At 33.6% G+C, this 19,326-nt stretch overlaps 1 protein-coding gene across 1 annotated transcript in view; it reads right to left on the reverse strand.

The window, feature by feature from the left end:
* The window catches only part of CA10 (carbonic anhydrase 10), a 550,225-nt gene that overhangs the window by 401,622 nt on the left and 129,277 nt on the right, over window positions 1-19,326 (reverse strand). The window lies entirely within an intron of this gene.

The following is a 19,326-nucleotide window of genomic DNA, read 5'->3' on the forward strand; positions in this document are numbered from 1 at the left end:
ATTGATTTAAAGTAAATGCTATTGTCTTATTTTCCTCTACAAGCAAGATTTTACAAGTTGGCTCCAATTGGATCTATTGACTTAGCTTGCAGCAGTTAAATTTTCTATGATAACTCTTACTCATTGCTCAGAAAACAGTATACCTTTCCTCATCTTTTGAATCCACTATTATCCACTTTAAATTGGAATGCACAAGATGATATACAAAGGCCCTGCAAAATAATCAACCTCAGAGAATCCCCTAAAGTGATAGTACAACTGCTCAAGATGAGTAACCCTGTCCTCATTCCAGCCATCGTAGACATGACCTTGTAGTTTTCTTTGCAGACTACATTAGTGCTGTGCAAATATTCCTACTTTATAGTAAAAGCACATTATACTCAGTAAAATTATTCTCCTAGCAAACAGACAGATGTTTAACTTCACTTAATATGATGCCCTAGTCTGAATTCTTAATGTGAAGTAGAGATGTTTTTTTTTGGGAAATGCTTTAACACTATACATGCAAAATATAACCATTCTTATATTCAAAATGCAATGATTTTTCAGTTTCAATCAAATCTTTCTGGCTTCTTAAAGAAAAAAATAAACAAAGTTCTTATCCCTCCTATAAAATGCCTCTTAGTATATAAATTCTTATAGAGACTACAAGGCACTTTAGCACTCCTTGCTATCAGCCAACACAAGAGATTGTTTCAGTGACATTTATAGTCTTCTCTGAATACTTTTCACTATTTTGGCTTTTCTCTATAATCACAAAAAGTGATATTTCTCAGATCATTAGGCTCTGTCACCAGGGCTTAGGCAATTTTTAAGGAAAAAAATAGGGGGAAAATTAAGAGGAAAAATAGCTAACAACAACAAAAACCCAAATATTTTTATTAAATTACATCTTATGTGGACTATCCCATAAATTCAACAAAGGATGATCATGATAGTGAAGGAGCTATGATGAGGAGAGTTAACTCTCCTCTATTAAGGTTTATATGTAGGGTATTCCAAAGTTCTTCATGTACTTTTAATTCAGGAGAGCTTAAAACTGCACTAAGACTTTTGGAACATCTATTTGATCCTTCCAACAATCCTGTGAGGTAGGTACTATTATTATTTCTACTTTATACATAACTGAGACTGAAGCGGTAACTGGCTTGCCAAGGGTCACGTAATGAGTAAATGTCTGAGGTAGTATTTCAGTTCAGGACCAACTATAGTGAATTATCTGTCCAATATTTCATGATGCCTTTCAAACAGAGCTATTAGATGTCTTATGGGTTTTTTTTTCCCTAGAAAGAGTATCTTCTGAGGTTTTATTCAAAATGATCCAAAAATAAAGGTACCAGTATAACCTTGGCTTATGTAAGTTTTGTCAGTCTTCAGTTGTTTGCAAAGTATTGTTTTATGGGTGTAGAGAGCATAAATTTGATCTCTGAAATCTATTACTTCTCTCATTGCTACAACCATTACTTTTATTACTACTACTACTATCACTATTATTACTACTGCTACTACTACATTACTATTACTATCACTACTACTACTACTACTAGTACTACTACTACTACTATTACTACTACTACTTACTACGACTACTATTGCTATCACTACTATAACTACCACTACTTACTAGTACTACCATCCCTATCACTACATTTATTTCCACTGCTACTACTACAATTACTACTACCACTACTGATACCAGCACCACTTACCACTACTATTAACACTAATATTAAAATATTAATACAACTTATATTACTACTGTAGCACAAATACTAATTTCTAAAGAAAATTCTAGTTAACTCATATACTGCTCTGACTTCTATGGAAGCAAAATTCTAATTCCAATCAAAATGCAAAGGAAAGATACAAAAGTATCTACACTATCTACAATAAGCTGTAGAGGACAACTTACTACTTTGTTACTGTGCAATTGCAAATAGAAAGCTAAAGTAGGAGTCAAGACTGGGTTGGAGTTCTGTCTCTGATATACAGTGGCAAATCATTTAACCTTTTAGTGTCCTGACACCTATCCCCCTAAGTTGTAGAATGCTTACTTTAACAGCATTACTAGCGTTTCTTCTCTGTGAGCTTCTTAGACCAATTTAATCAGAGGTCTTGACCAAAAGTGATAAGGTTATTTTTCTATCCTTATAAAACACAATGTAGATTGTTGTTATTCATTAGTGTTCAATTAAACCCATTGATTTTTCATGGGAACGATACTGAAATAGTTTGCCATTTCCTTTCTTTCACTTTATAGATGAGGAAGTAGGCATTAAGTGACTTGCCCAGGACTACAGAGTTAATAAATGTCTAAGGCTAGATTTGAACTCAGATCTTCCTGATTCCAAGACCCAGTGTTCTATCCATTGCTGCCTATCTAATGCTCTATCTGCTCCATATAGTTGCCCCAACAGTATAAATTACACACATTATTTGAAAGTTATTACATAATTTTATGTATATATATATATATATATATATATATATATATATATATATATATATATATAACTAGAAAACATTATAAAATGCAAAATGGACAAGTTTGATTACATTAAATTAAAAAGATTTTACACAAACAAAACCAACATAGCCAAGATTGGAAGGAAAACAGAAAGCTGGGGGAAATTTTTTACAGTGTTTATGATAAAGGCCTCATTTCTAAAATATATAAAGAACTGTGTCAAATTTCTAAGAATACAAGTCATTCCCCAATTGCTAAATGTTGAAAATATATGAACAGACAATTTTCAGATGAAAAAATTAAAGTCATTTATAGTCATATGAAAAAATTCTCTAAATTACTGTTGATTAGAGAAATACAGGTTAAAATAACTCTGAGATATCATTTCATACCTCTTAGTCTGGCTCAGATGACAGGAAAAAATAATAATAAATGTTGGAGGGGATGTGGGAAACTAGAACACAAATGCATTGTTGGTGGAGTTGTGAAATGATCTAACCATTCTGGAGAGCAATTTGGAACTATGCCGATAGTGCTATAAAACTGTGGATAACCTTTGATTCATCAGTCCCATTACTGGATCTGTATCCCAAGGAAATCATAAAGGAGGGAAAAGAACCCATATGTGAAAAAATGACAGTAGCTCTTTTTTATAGTAGCAGAGAATTGGAAAACAAGTAGATGCCCATCAGTAGGCTGAACAAGTTGTGGCATATGACAGAAATGGCATATTATTGTTCTATAAAAATGATGAACAGCTTTCTAGCGTGTTTTCCCTTTTGGTCTGATTTTTCTTGTAAAACATGACAAATATGGAACTATGTTTAAAAGTATTGTACATGTTTAACCTATATTAGGTTACTTGCTGTCTTTTGTAGAGAGGTAAGAGAGAGTGGGAGAAAAATTTGGAACACAAAATTTTACAAAAATGAATATTGGAAATTATATGTGCATTTGTAAAAATAAATTACTACTGGTGAAAAAAATTCGAATGCACAGCTGATGCTTTGGGACAGACAAGGGAGAGACAAGATCTAGCTATCTGTCTAGATCTAGATATAAATAAATAAATATACATGTATTTGTATGTATGGATATGTGTGTCTGTGTGTATGTATGTATCTGAGATTCAGCTGTATATAATTCAACATCTTAAACTTAATGAGGTTACCAAGAGAATATGAAGGAAGAAAAAGAGTTAATTACAGTCTTGGGTAACAACCACAGCTAAAAGACATGGTATGGATGCTGAGACAGCAGAAATGACTTAATAGAAACAGTGAAACAAGTGCAAGATGAACCAGGAGAGAATACTCTCATGAAAATAGAGAGGAGAAAGTAACCAAGAAGAGATGGTAGTCAAAAGTAACTGATATAAAAAAGAGGGCAAGAAAGATGAGGATTAAGAAACCAAGAGTCATTATTTTAGAGAAAGCAATTTCATTTGAGTGATAAGGTTAGAAGCCAGGTTATAAAGTACTGAAGAGGGAATGATCACTAGATGGCTATCAATACTGGATGATTAGAAGACAAGTTCAAAACCTTATTTTTCCAAAGGAGGAAACAAAATACTGAGAGGTATCATTGCTTGTCCAAGATAGCAAGTGGTAGAAAAGGGATTTGAACTCAAGTTCTTGGACTCCGAATCTATAACAATCTGGCTTTAAAAGCCCTGTCTAATCTGATATGACGTTTTTTTTATTCCCTCCATATCATCAATCCTTCATAAATTCTATAACCTAGCCAAAGTGCTATATTCTGAGAAAATATACTGTACAACTATGGTTCCTAGATTTTGTGATTTCTTTGCTCACAACTACTTCCCTCTCTGCCTGCTGAATTCTCCCATAAAGTCTTTTTTTTTGGGGGGTGGTGGTGGCTGGCTAAGGCAATTGGAATTAACTGACTTGCCCAAGGTCACATATCTAGTAAGTGTCAAATATCTGAGACTGTATTTGAGCTCAAATCCTTCTGACTCTAGAGCCAGTGCTCTATCCACTGTGCCACCTAATTGCCCCCATGAAGTCCTCTTTATTCGTAATCTCCAGTTAATAATAACTTCTCCTTTCCAACCTCCAATAACTTCTTTTCTCCCCACAATTCTCCAATTCACTTACTTTTTATTATAGTAAGTTTATTTATTTATAATACACATTGCTTTATGAATCATGTAGGGAGAGAAAAATCAGAGAAATTGGGAAAAAAAAAACATGAGAGAGATTTTTTTAAAAAGTAGAAAAAATAAGTGATCATGGCATGTGTTGACTTACTTCAGTCTCCTTAATTATTTTTCTGGATGCAGATGGCATTTTGTGTTCAAAGTCTATTGGGATTGTGTTGAATCACTGAACCATTGAAAAGAATCAAGTATTTTATAGTTGATCATTGCACCTTCTTGCTGTTATTGTGTACAATGTACTCCTGAGTTGCACTTAGCATCAGTTCATGTAAATCTTTCCAAGCCTTTCTATAATCAGCATGTTCTTCATGTTTTTACAGAACAATAATATTCCATTATTTTCATGTACCAAAACTTGTTCATTCCCTAATTGATGGACATCTACTCATTTTCCAATTCTTTGCTACTACAAAAAAAAAGTTGCTACATTTTTGCACATGTGGGTCTTTTTCTCTCCTTTATAATTTCCTTGGGATATAGACCTAGTAATGGCACTGCTGGGTCAAAGGATATGCAATTTTATAGTTTGGGCGTAGTTCCAAATTGCTCTCCAGAATGGTTGGATTACTTCATAACTCCACCAACATTAATGTCCCAGTTTTCCCACACCCCCTCTAACATTTATCATTATTTTTTCCTGTCATCTTAGCCAATCTTAGAGATGTATAGTGGTACTGTATAGTTGTCTTAATTTGTACTTCTCTAATCAATAGTGACTTAGAGCAATTTTTCACATAACTAAAAATAATTTTAATTTTTTCATCTGAAAATTATTTGTTCATATGCTTTGACCATTTATCGATTGGGTCTCCAATTTACTTACAAAGTAATTAGTATTGCAGTCAATGCCATTTGTACCTCAGTATCCTACTAGACAGTAAACTTCATGAGGACAAGATTGTTCAGAAGTAGTTCAGAAATTGTTTTCAAATAAAAGTGCTTGTTTGTTGAAATCAAAACTGAATATAAGTACACAAAACAATTGATTACTATTGTGTATTGAAAGAAGAGTTTACACATCGCCAAATAAACCAGTTCTGAGTTTTTCCTAAAATAAAACTTAGTAGCTCGAGTTTCTTCAGTGTTTACCTAAATATAAAAGGAAAAATAAAGTAAAATTCTTTTCAATCTGCACACAAGAAGCACTTACTAAATGTTTGCTGAGTGAATGCATAAATGAATAGTTAAACACACACAGATTTGTAGCCAAGGATTTTTTTTATCTTAAAAAATCCCTTTAATATAAAAACTTAGGCAAATATTGAACAAACAGTAAAGTAAATAACTCCTTTAAGCAACTTTTCAAAGCAAATAAATCATAGATATCTTTCTCTTTTCCCTATTCTTATTTCAGTTTCAGGTTTGTATGTATATATGCATATAAGTATAATGTAGTATAAATAATAATGCATATAAATATGCATATGTGTGCATATAGATATAATGGAATTGAATTCACAGGCCTACTTATAATATTAACCTTGAAAAAATTGTCCTGCACTCTTGATTTCAAACACCATTTTTGTTATTAAAATTAAATCTCCAAGCTTTGGGGTCGTAATTCTTTAATGAGAATTCTTACTGAAAACTTCTGATTTAAGCATAAGAATTTATCTTTCTAATATTTCCTTTGAATTATTGTGAGAAGACATGTGCCTTTCCCTTCACAATCCTTATTCACCATCTTTTCTTTCTTTTACTCCCCCTTTTAAGAATAGAAATGATGTTTTCTTCCTTCTTCCTTCATCCCTATCTTTCAACATAAAGGGGGAAAATCACACCAAACCTTCTCCTTTGCATACTCTCCCTTCTTCTGACTTCTTTTGGAAAACAGTATTGTCAATAGGCAAGCCCTAGGGAGCAGAGGCATTAGGCATTTGCTGTTCCATCTTTTTTCAGTCACATATGACTCTACATGATCCCATTTGAGGTTTTCTTGGCAGAGATACTGGAGTGATTGGACATTTCCTTCTCCAGCTCATTTTACAGATAAAGAAACTGAGGCAAACAGAGCTAAGGGTCACATAGGTAGGAAGTGTCTAAGGCTCAGGAAGATAAGTTTTCCTGACTCCAGACCCAGCAGTCTATCTACTGTGCCACCTTACTTGTCCCTGACTCCAAACATTGCTCCCCTATTAATTTAGTGGGAGACCCTGGAGAAGTCATTTAATGTGTTCTGGAATGCAGCATCTCATAAAATAATAAGGTTTGAATAAGTGATCTTTAATTATCTTTTTCAGCTATAATTTCTAAAATTCTATTTTAGTTAACACCCAAACAGCCTCACAGCCAGGTTGCCCTTAGGCCCTTCTGAAATCTGTTAGGTTACAGCTAGAAATTTAAAAGGAAATGTAATTCCTAACAATAGAACAGCGAATTGAATAACATAAAATGATTCAATCACAGGCTTTCATCAGCTTGAGTGATAGATTTGCTTGGTTTTAAGTATTGATTGACTAAACTGGCAATGTGGCCACAAATCACCTGCATGTAGGAAGCCAACTTAGAGTAGTTGAAAGGAGTTTGGTGATAGAATCAGCAAGATCTCAGATTGTGGGATCCTTATCAAGTAATAGTAGTGGCAGTAACAGTAGGTTTAATATCAACAACAATAATTCTAATAGCATTTATATTGTACTCACTATTTTCCAAGCACTTTACAAATATTACCTCATTTGATTCTCATAACAACCCTCAATTTCCTCAACTGTAAAATTGGGGATAATATCACTATTAATTAATTAATAGTATAATAAATTATAATATATTTTTATATCATTTAGTATATATTAATTAGTAGTGCCGTTATCCCCATTTTACAGTTGAAGTAAAAATTATTATTATTTCTCATTGTCATGAGAGTTCTCTTGACCCAAGCAAGACAGTTACAGAAGAACTGTTAATCTATAACTAAGAAGGAAATTCTTATCCAAGTGCTTCAATATCCATTGAATGACAGGTCCCTAGTATCACCCCTCAACTTATTGAGTTCCTCTACTCTGAATTAACTTGTCTCTTGTTGTTTGTCCTTTGTCCTCAAAGAGAACCAGGACATCAGGGAGGGGATGCGGTGACAAGCAATTGGATTAAGTGAGGGAAGGCTGGGCAAGGTCATCTGCCTCACTTTCCCCTCAGGAGCCATTTGGGTCCAATGGCAAGATATAGATCAAGATGATTGGAGATGGTCCTGGATGCAATGGGAGACTTTGGCTTTTTTAAGCTCAGTGAAATGGACTGATAAAATAGGGTATTTTCTTCCAGCTTGAGTGAAATCCCATTCCCTGCCCCCATACTCATCAACAAATTCTTTTGTGTTTTGAGAGCAGCTACTGCACCAAAGACCTGAGCTTAAAGACAACCTTGTGGAAGCTGCTGAGGTTGCTTCGGGAGCAGGAGAATAAGAGAAGGAAAAATGCTGAGTTCTGCAGGCAGAAGGAAACCCTCAGTGAACACGATAACTTCCATGGGCACTTGCTTCCATTTTTAAGTGCTGTGCTCATCCAGTGCTAAATTTAGGGGCATGAGTCAGAGAGGTCTCACGTGGTTTTAAGGTTGTCAAGTGGAAAGTCAAAACACAGTGCATGCTCTCACAATCCTTGAGAAGGATGGGAAATTACCTGTCAGTGTTATTAAAATGTGTCTTTCCTATCTCTGAAGATCTGAATGGATTGGTTAGCACCCACAATTTAATGCAAAATAGATTAGGCTTTCCTCTTGCTTTAATAATTTTGGAGTGGAAAGGAATCTCTGAGGTCATTTCATTCAACCTATGCCTGATAGATGAACACCCATTACAAAATTTTGGACAAAAGCTGGATGAACACTGCTGAAAGATTCTATTCTATTTGCAGAAAATGTCAGTTGTTAGAAACTGCTACCTTATACTTAGCTAAAAATCTACTTTTCTATTTATTCTATCCATTGGTCTTAGTTCTGGGGCTAAACTTTTTGTTCAGTAATTTACTGTCATAACACAATTTGGAGTTTTCTTGGTAGAGATACTGGCGTGGTTTGCCATTTCCTTTTCCAGCTAATTTTTTACAGGGGAGGAAACTAAAGCAAACAGGATTAAGTGACTTGGCAAGGGTCATATAACTAGTGATCCATCATTTTTTTCTTCAGCTCATTTTACAAATGAAGTCACTGAGGCAAGCAAAGGCAATTGACTTGCTTGCTCATTGCGCCGGCCAATGAGATTCTGAGGCTATATTGAAACTTAGAAAAATGAATCTTTCTGACTCCAGGCCCATTGTGCCATATAGCTTCCCTTGGAACCAAGAAGAATGAGTGTTTTTTTTCCTCTGGAAAACAGCAATGTTTCTCTTCAATTTTGGAGGTGTTTTGTCCCATACAAATTTAAGCTTTTCTTTTCCTGAAAAAACATCCTCATTTCCTTCAACAGAGTCTCACCTCAAATAGTATAATTAATTTAGAGCTAGAAAAATCTGAGAAATCTTTGATTCCAAACCCCCATTTACAGATAAAGAAGTGGCCATAAGGATCTAAGGAAGGATATGAACTCTTTCTGATTCTTAAATCCAGTTCATTATCTACTATGTCTCCTATTTGCCCTGGAAAATAGTTTTTCTTCCTCATTTTGAAGATGCTCTGACTTTCAGCATTCCTGGTGATCATGGATAACTTTTTTTCTCTTTCTACTATTCCTGATAGTCAATTATGGAAAAAGCTAGATTATGGTCACAAGAAATGCAAATTTATTAAATTAAATTATGAAATTATTTTATCTTTTTAGAAATTATTATTATTCAAACTCAACTTTGAAATGCAAGCTCAGAAGAACTGAGAAATTATTCTAGCCTTTTAAAATTAATAGCTAAGTCAAAGTGATAGCAAATATCCTCTGACCTTTGCAAACACTAAAAACTTTGTATTCAGCAGATTGGCCTAAAAATATTAAATATGATGACTCCACCCACAACTGCCTTACTGTCTGACCTCAGGGAAATAGGAGTATTTAGAAGAACTGACAGACCACAAAATATTGGAGCTGAAATGGGGCCTATGTCCCTCATGTCTGGGATTTCAAGATGCAGAGATGAAATCATTCTCAACCTAAGCTAATGAAGAGTGAGGTCAAACTCTACAAATGTCATGTCAGTGTAAAGACACATGAAAAGTCAGTGGTATGATTGGCAAGAGATAGAAAAAAATGAGTATTAATACTGGCATATTTCAGAAAAAATGCTGGCATTAGGACAAACCTGAATTTGAATTCTTCCTCTCATAGTTAACAGCTCTGTCACATGCACAAATTCCTTAATGTCTCTGAAGCTCAGTTTTCTCATCTGTAAATTGGGAATACGTTTCAAGTATAACTTGTAATATACAGTATAATATTACTCATAATATAATCTGCAATGCTCAGGTTATATTAGAGGTATAGTACTTCACACACAGGTTTTTGTGAAAAACACTTTGTAAATCTTGAAGTGTAAAGCTTGAAGTTACACATCTGAACCTCTGTCAACTACCTGCCGCTTGAATCTTGATTTATCTCTTATCCTGACCAAACTGGAAAAGAGACTGGATCTTGGACTCAGTTTAGAACTTTTGTTAACTGTCTTTGCATCTTTTTTTTTTTTAACAGATGAACGATTTCCTGGTTAAAAACCTCCTTTGAATTCATTTTCCAAAGTGCCTAAGGATTCAGAGATTCCTGACTTTTGTCCCTATTTTCAGCCACTGAATCTTTGTCTAAGCCCTGGCTACTGGATTTTCCAGAACTAGTTGTTTTGTTTACTTAAAATAGATATTGACTTGGTTGTGAAAAACTAAGAGAAAACAAACATGCAAGTAAAATTTGGCTCCCACAAAAATGATTTGGATGAAAACATAGTAGATTCTCAGAGTAAGAAGACTATTGTGAAGTCATTATACCTAAATGAGAAACCCCTTTACACCATTTCCCAACAAGGGGCAATCTTCCAGTCAGTCTCCGCTTGAAGCTTTTCCAGTGACAGAGAAAGTTTTCTTCAAAAGCAGCCAATTACATTGTCAGATAGCTCTGATTGTGAGCTCCTTATGTGTAATCAAAATCTGTCTCCCTGAAATTTATCCTCATTACTCTTAGCTCCATCCTTTAGGGTCAACTTCACCAACGTTAATCTTTGTGGCATGTAACCAGACTTTCAGATATTTGAAGACAACTATCAAATCTTTTTTCTCCTTCTGTGTTGTCTTTTGTTCTTCAAATTAAAAATTCCCAGTTCTTCAGATGAGCTAACTTCCTATTTTCTAACCATCTCCACTATCTTTTACATTTTCAGAGGAAGCTAAGTAGAGACATGCTGGCACTAAAATCAGCAAGATCTGAGTTCAAATCTAGCTTCTGATAATTCCTATCTGCGTAACCTTGGGCAAATAACTTAAACTTTGTCTGCCTCAATTTCCTCAACTGTAAACTGGAGATAATAATAATGTAGCTAACTCAAAGTTATAGTGAAGATAAAATAAGTTAATAGTTGTAAATCATTTAGTATTGTTCATGATACATATTAGGTGCTAGTTCCAACCCTTGCTCCAGTCTGTCAATGTCCTTCTGAAAATATGGTGTGAAGATCTGAATATAATATCTCAAGCTGGGTTGAATCTAGTGGGTCTATCATATTCCTCATTTTTGACACTGTATCTCTGTTGACACAGTCTAAAATGGAAAGAATGAGAGGTTTATTGGAGAAGATGGGTTATATAATATAATAGAAGGATTGAATTAAAGAATTAAATTTACCTCAGTGAATAGAGACTTGGCCTCTCAATTTCCCATTGCATTGATAGAAGTTACTTTCCAAGTTCTCTATGAATCCTAACAAAGATTTTTTACCCAGACATTTATTGCATTTACTTGGGGATTTCTCCCCTCTCTCTGTCTGGTTTTTCTTTGGTTAAATGCTCAAAATAGCCTGAAAATATGATGAGGTAACAGAATTAAGAAGGGAGAAAGACAAATTGGAAACAGAGCAAAAGGGTAATGTTGTCCTCTCAACTCCATGGTTCATTATGTTCCTTAAAAGAATCCCCATCCACATTTCTCTAGGTAATGGATAGATTTGCATTTCTATTTTCTGAAATAATTCAGAGTACAACACCAGAGTGCTAAGAATATCTGGATATGAATGAAGAGAGAAATGCATTAGTAAGACAAGCTAAGAGAAATTATCTTCTGACTCAAATAACATGCAAGCTGAAGAGGGCCAAGGCTATGCAGCATGTATGATGGGTCAATCCACAAAGAAGGAAAAGAGATTTTCTACTGAAAGGAAAAGTGAATTATAATCTAGTTAAAATTCTAACCACCAATATGCATTTCCTGTTAACCAGCTGCTCTACTTTGCTTTTTATTTTTGTTTTTTCCTTTTCTTCCAAAAAGTTCAAATGCAAATTCATAGCTACATTGCAATTTGGACTAAGAATACACACAAACCAGTTGAAGAAACTTTTTAAATGTAGTCCAAAATGCTGACTATTAAAAAGTTCAATAAATTAAATCTGTTTTACTTTATCTGATCTTTTCTTTCTTGAATGAAGCTAATTACAGAGTTTATTTGTTATTTACATGGAATTCAAACTTTTTACCCTACATGGTTGGTGTGTACAGATGTTGTTGATCTAAAATGATCAAAACCAAACATCATTCTTTTGGCTGAATCTAATAAAGAAGAACAGATAGATTTGGATACATGGCAGTTCGTTTGATTAAACATCTTAACATTAAATTTGGTAATCATTTATGAAAAGAATCTATTATGTGCAAGGCACTTGGCTAAATATCTTACAAAGATAAAAGAATAATAAAAATTCCTGCCCTCATAGAGCTTACTTTCTAAAGAATGATATTCACAAGGTTACATAAATTAAATATAGAAGCGAACTCAAAGATTCTCTTCTTACTTTATAGATGAGGAAACTGACTGCTTTGAGAAGTTAACAGTTTGTCTATTGTAATCTTGCTACTTCTTTCACATTGAAAAATTGCACACTGATGATGAAGTTCTATTGGTTAGAACAAAACTATTTGGTTTGGCAGGACTCAAAACTTGTAAGAGATTGAATCTTAAAGAAAAGGTTATTCCCTAGCCCTGAAGGGAAAACAATCCTTTGACGTTTTGAAGTGATTGCCTCTGTGGCAAGCTAGAAGCCACTGTTCACTTTGGTTTGGCAGGTAGAAAGAAACAATGATCCAAGGTTGTAGAGATGTCCAGTCAAGAGAGTGAGTTATAGAAAATAGTTCTGAACCATGTGGGAAGGGAGTGCTTAACAGAGCTAATTTTACCTGAGAAAGGCCTCCCTTGGTATTATGAAAGAGGAAAATTAGATTGTTTGAATTTTCCACTTTAAAGTCCAGATGGAATGAGGGGGCTTTGGGTGGGAGGGGATAAGTTTTGCATGTCCTTCATTTATTTTCTCCCACTGGGAGAAAAAAAAAGTATATTAAATCCAAAGTTTTCCTGTTTTAAAAAAAAATCATTCATAATTTCCATCTAATTAGTTGTAAATTTTCTGGCTATATAGAGTGAAGGATCTTAATTGCTTCACATCTAGATGCTTTATTATTTGTGAATAGGAGAGACAGACATTAAATAAAATTATGAATGTATTGGGAACAAACACAGAACAGATGCTCTGTTGGTATGTTGGAAAAGGGGGGAATCTCCTCTGCTTGGGGTTCTGGAGTTATATAAGAGAGAATCTTATCAATTTATTAAAAAATAATGTATGTGGACATCCAAAACCAAAGATGAGAATTTCTCTCATGCTTAGGTGAAAAAGCCAACTAACATTGTTGTTTACTAATAGTTGGAGATGGAGGGCAGGTAAAAGTTGCCACTTTGTCATATTGCCTTATCCATTGTGTCCCCCTCCACTCATGCTTAGAATAACTCATCTATAGGTACACAAGTAAGAATGGCAGCTTGGTGGGAGAAGATAAGTCAGAATACTATTGATCCACATATTCCAAGGTAGGGGCCAAAAGAGAGGGAATAAGTATTATTTTCTCTCTCTGAAGTAGATCAATTGAGTTATTTATAAAATACTTAACACAGTGGCTGGCACATAGTAGGTTCCATATAAATGCTTTTTTCCCTTCACTTCTCCCATTTCCTTCCCTGTCCCAGTAGTATCCCGGAGGAGAAAATTTCCACCTTATATAAACAACCCCAATGGACACACAATTCAGCATTACAATCTGGTTAATGTATGAGCCATTAACTCCTGACTCTTAATTAATATAGGCATAATAAATAATATGGAATAGTGAAAATTCAAGAGGAGATGGATAAGAAAGTTAATACTTGCATACTATTAGCCAAACAAAAGATGATTTTTGTTAATGTAGGGAGGATCTAGGAACAGAAAAAGGTATCAGGATAGTTAACAGAGGGCATGGGATCCGACAGTAAATAGAGAGGAGGAAGCATAATAAGATCACAGTATCATAGATTTGTAACTTGAAGACATATAGTTCAATCCCTTTATTTTATAAGTGGAGAAACTGAAGAAAAAAGAATTGCTGAAGGTCACAAAATGGTAGAAATGGTATTTGAATTTAGACTCCAAATTCATAACTTTTTTGGTTACAGCAACATGGTGTAGATAGAGTTGAAGCAATGTAAATATTTTCTGAACCAAATAGAACTCTCTGTAGCCCTATGAATCTCAACAATGTTTTGCAAGGTTGAGCTAAATCTTGCCTAATACCAAGCTAGCCTGACTAAGTCGTTGTTTCATTTAAATCCTATTAAAATCACAATCATCTCAAATGCCTCTCCATGATGTCTGGAGAGTTTTATTCTTTTACTATTTCTTAAGGATGGATTAAATTCAAATGTGAAAAAAGTAGAAAGTGTCACTCTCACTCCAAAAAGAATTATTTCATTTTGTACTTCTAAGGCTGAAATAGAGGGACTTTTAAAAGATAGATTGTAAAAAAAAAAAAAAAAAAAAAAAAAAAAAAAAAAAGATAAGAATAAAAACTGAGCAATGCAAAAAGGCAAACTCAAAATTAGATCATTATGGGATATCTCTATTATTTAACAAGATGCAGTATACAAGCTGAAGTTTCTGTCCAGTTTCTGTTCAGATGAAATTTTTTTTCTAATTGGAAGGCAAATATTTATGATGTTATTATGGAGTTATGGCATACTGGAAACAATGGACATATGGATTTTTCATTATAGAAGCACATAATTTAGTGTTAAAAGGAATCTACAAGGTCATCTGTTCTAATCCTTTTTATTTCAAAGAGGTAAAAACTGAGGCCTACAGATCAGAAGAGATTTGTCCAAGATAATTTGAGTAAAGCTGAAATGTGAGCTAATGGTGTCTGTCTCTGATTTTCATACTATTTATGCTATGTCAGGGTCATTTGAGATCATTAGAATTACTAACTCTGATCATGAAATAATAATAGCTAGCATTTTATGAATCTTTAAGACATGTGAAACAATTACATTCTTTATTTCATTTGATCCTCACAACAATCCTTTGAAATAAATGCTGCTATTATCCCCATTTGATAAATGAGTGTAATTGAAGCTCAGAGAGAATAGTTACCAAGTTATGAGACCTTACAAGTTACAACAAGTGTTTAAAGGCAGTGTTTAAACCAAGTCAACCTTGGTCTCAGGCCTGCCCTAGGGTGTTGTATCCCTAGATGGGGTTATGTGATAATGATCACATCTCACAATTTTAAAACCCATTTAAGATTTCAAAGCAATTTCCTTATGACAGTGTGAAATAGGTAATAAATTGTAAGCTCTGATTTATAGAGAAACTGATACATGACAGGTTCAATGATTTTGCCCAGGTTCACACAGATATTAAGTGATAGAGCTGGAACTTTTACTAAATCCCCTATGCAAACCTCAAAAAAAAATATAGAAATGTGAGTTACACTTATTCTGATACTGATTCTCAAACAGTGTTTTGACAATACACCATACATTGCCTTTAATTGTTCACATTTCTATAATTTGTTCCATTGTTCAGTCACTTCAATTATGTACAACTATTTATGATGCCATTTTAGATTTTCTTGACAGAAACATTGAAGTGGTTTGCTATTTCCTTTTCCTGAGACAAACGAGGTTAAGTGACTTGCCTGGGGTCAGCAATTAAGTGTTAGAGGGTAAATTTGAACTCAGGTTTTCCTGACTCCATGTCTGTATTCATCAAATCAGAGATTGTTGTACTAGTAGAGATTTAATTTGGAAGGAATTTCCTCATTGGGGGGGACAGCATGTTTGCTATATACCAGAGATGTCAAATATACTCATGACCTGTAAATTTCTTAGTACAATTGAACCAGATTAAAGTAAGATTGTGTCATATTTAATAAAATAAATAAAAATACAATGTAATACAGATAATGTTAATATGTTGTTTTCTAAGTCAGTATGCAATCCCAGACATCCTTAAGCACAGTTTAATGATTCTCTGTTTTTGTATCATTCCCCTATATCTATGAAGTCCAATCTGAAAACAATTAATGATAACAGGATTTTTTCATTGTTACTAACAAACTTTAAAATTTATTGACATCTCCTTAAGTTTTGCTGTCTGAAATAATACTATACATTTAAGCAAGACTATCTGATTAGCATTTCTTTACATGTAGTCATGTTTCTATGGAATAATTACAAAATATATTATAGAATAAATGTGGAATTATAATTCTTATTTTTCAGGAGAAATTCCAAAAATAACTTAGTTATTCAAGATTCAGAAAAGTAAATTTAATTCCAATTTTAGTAGTCTTTCCAATAGAGTATCTATATGTGTTCTGTTCTATATGCAAGAAACAGATCAAATCTATAAATTTCCTAGTTGTCAATAGTCATTCTGGCATATTTAGAAAGAATGTCATAATCTTTTAATATTCCAGAATCTCATTCACATAAAAAAGCAGTAATACACATTATCAGCTTATACAGGTAAAAGAAATTATAGACCCTGGTTTAATGCTATAGAACTATTTCTTTTTCCAAGAATAACAAAATATTGGTAGTAAGTGAGGTTGCCTTGAGATTGTTCCTAGGAAAGAACTATTCAAAAAATATTTACATGCAAAATAGTGAAAGTTGACAAGGCTGAAAGCTTCTCATTCTCTCTTTTGCAGGTAGAAGAACCACTAAATTCATAGTCAAGAGAAAATGGTTTTTGAATTCCAATTGTGCTGTGCAATACTCATTTGGTCTTAGGTAAGTCATTTAGTGTACATAAAATGAGAGGATGGAACTAGATGATCTGGAAGACTGCTTCCAATTCCAAATCCTTTGGTCCTAGGGAATTTAAGCAATGCTTTTGGATAGTAACTTCTGATAATGGGACACTTAGGAAAGCACATATTAGAAATCTTTCATTGGTATTCAAATACTATATCTCACAATTTGAAATACTGTGCATGATTTAGCAATACTACTACTATGTCTGTATCCCATAGAGATTCTAAAAAAGGGAGAAAGGACCCACATGTACAAAAAATATTTTTAGTAGTTCTTTTTATGATGACAAAGAATTGGAAATTGAGGGGATATCCATCAATTGAAGAATGGATGAATAAATTTTGGTATAAGAATATAGTGAGATACTATTATGCTACAAGAAATGAGCAGGTGAATTTCAGAAAAACCTGCATTTACATGAATTGACCCTGAGTGAAATGAGCAGAATCAGAAAATATTGTACACAGTAACAACATTTTGTGATGATCAATTATGGTAGACTTAGCTGTTCTTAACAGTTCAATGATACAAGACAATTTAAAAGATTCATAATGGAAAATGTTATCCACCTCAGAGAAGGAGCTATGGATCCTGAATGTAGATCAAAGCATACTATTTTCACTTTTGTTATTGTTGTTTTTTTTGTTTGGTTTTTCCCTTTTGTTCTATTTCTTCTTTTACAACATGACTAATAAGGAAATGTTTATATATGTATAACATCAGAGTATTTGCTATCTTGCGGAAGGGGCAGAAAAAAGGAGGAAGGAAAGTTTGTAACTCAAAATCTTACAAAAATAAATGGTGAAAACTATTTTTACATGTATTTAAAAAAAGTACTATTAAGTAAAAAAAAAAAGCCTATGGTCATCTAGACAGGGGCTGAATTAAATTTTGTTTCAGTATAATTTGTAATAAATGGTTTTTGCAAATGAGTCAAAAGACTTAAAATTTTTATTTACTAGGAGTCATTAACATTTATTCTTTCCCACTCCTAATTCACATTCATCATATTAAGAAGCAGCACAGAAGGCACACATAAGCACAATTATTTGAAGACAGGAAGATATGGGTTTAAATCTTTTCTCTGATACCTTTGTGACCTTGGATAAGTAACAGCTTCTGATATTCAGTCTATTTATTCATAAAAATGTGGTTATTAATTCCTTTATATTTACTTCAAAGGGTTGAAATGAAGATCAGAAGATCATAATTTAGAGCTAAAAGGGACCTTACAAGTCATTAAACCCAACTCTCTCAAACTAAGGCACAAAGCAGGTAATTGACAGAAGTCATACAGTAAGTACATGAGATAGGATTTGGACCTAGGTCTTCATTTCTCCAAGTCTAATTACTTATCTATTATGATTGGACTCTTAAAATGAGACAATACATGTAAAATACTTCACAAGCCTCAAAACACCACATAAATAGCACAAAGAGTATGTAACCAAAACATTTTTTATGCTATAGGAATATTATTCTTATCTCCTTGTTAAAAATGTCTTCTGGGAATGTCTACTAGGCTACATTATTAGCTTAGGTTAAATTACTATAGATATTGTAAAATAAAGCTGAATTTATTTATAATATTTCATAATCTAGGATTCAGACTTTACATTAATTAAGAGTGGCTTTTCCCTCAGTAGGGCTGACCTACAGAAGTCTTTTTTCCTTTACTTCTTTAAATTCCTAGTTCCAAACAAATTTCTTGTCTAGACCCTTCAGGTCCATCAGAAAATGAACTGCCTTTGAGACCACCAAGAGCAAACACTGTTTTAGTGACCCATCTTGTTCTAATGTAATTTTCATAAATGCTAACATAATTTTTCCTATATTATCATACCATAGAACCCTGGGATTTTATGCAATATGCATAGGTGTGCTATAAAATTTTCAATGCTAACAATATGTTCTCCTCTAAATTCCTGGATGTGATCATACTGGATATAAATGCATTAGAATGTAAATGCATTTTTCAGAGCAACTTTTAGGTATGAAAATTAGGTTTAGTTTCTTCTTTTTAACCCATATTTCTCTGATTTGCCTCCCCCCACCTCTCCCTCTCTCTCTCTCTCTCTCTCTCTCTCTCTCTCTCTCTCTCTCTCTCTCTCTCTCTCTCTCTCTCTCTCTCTCTCTCTCTTTTTTACCAAAGGTATTTTATAATTTCAAATCCTTTGGATCAGAATTTGTAGAATCCATCAATATAATTCAAGCCTCACAATGTTTTGTGGTCCAATCTGTAAACAGACTTGGTGATCCAGATAGGGGGAACAGAAAGTGAAACATTTATTTTTCAGAAAGCCATTCCAGACCTCCGTTCCTCCATTTCTCATCTTTCACCTTTACATTCTGTACTTGTACTGATCCTTAGTAGTACTTGTCAGGTGTTCTAAAACTCCAAATTGTCTTATGAGGATAAACAGTACCTCTAAGTACAA

Source organism: Sminthopsis crassicaudata, chromosome 4 (genome assembly GCF_048593235.1).
Source record: "Sminthopsis crassicaudata isolate SCR6 chromosome 4, ASM4859323v1, whole genome shotgun sequence".
Classification (NCBI taxonomy): domain Eukaryota; kingdom Metazoa; phylum Chordata; class Mammalia; order Dasyuromorphia; family Dasyuridae; genus Sminthopsis; species Sminthopsis crassicaudata.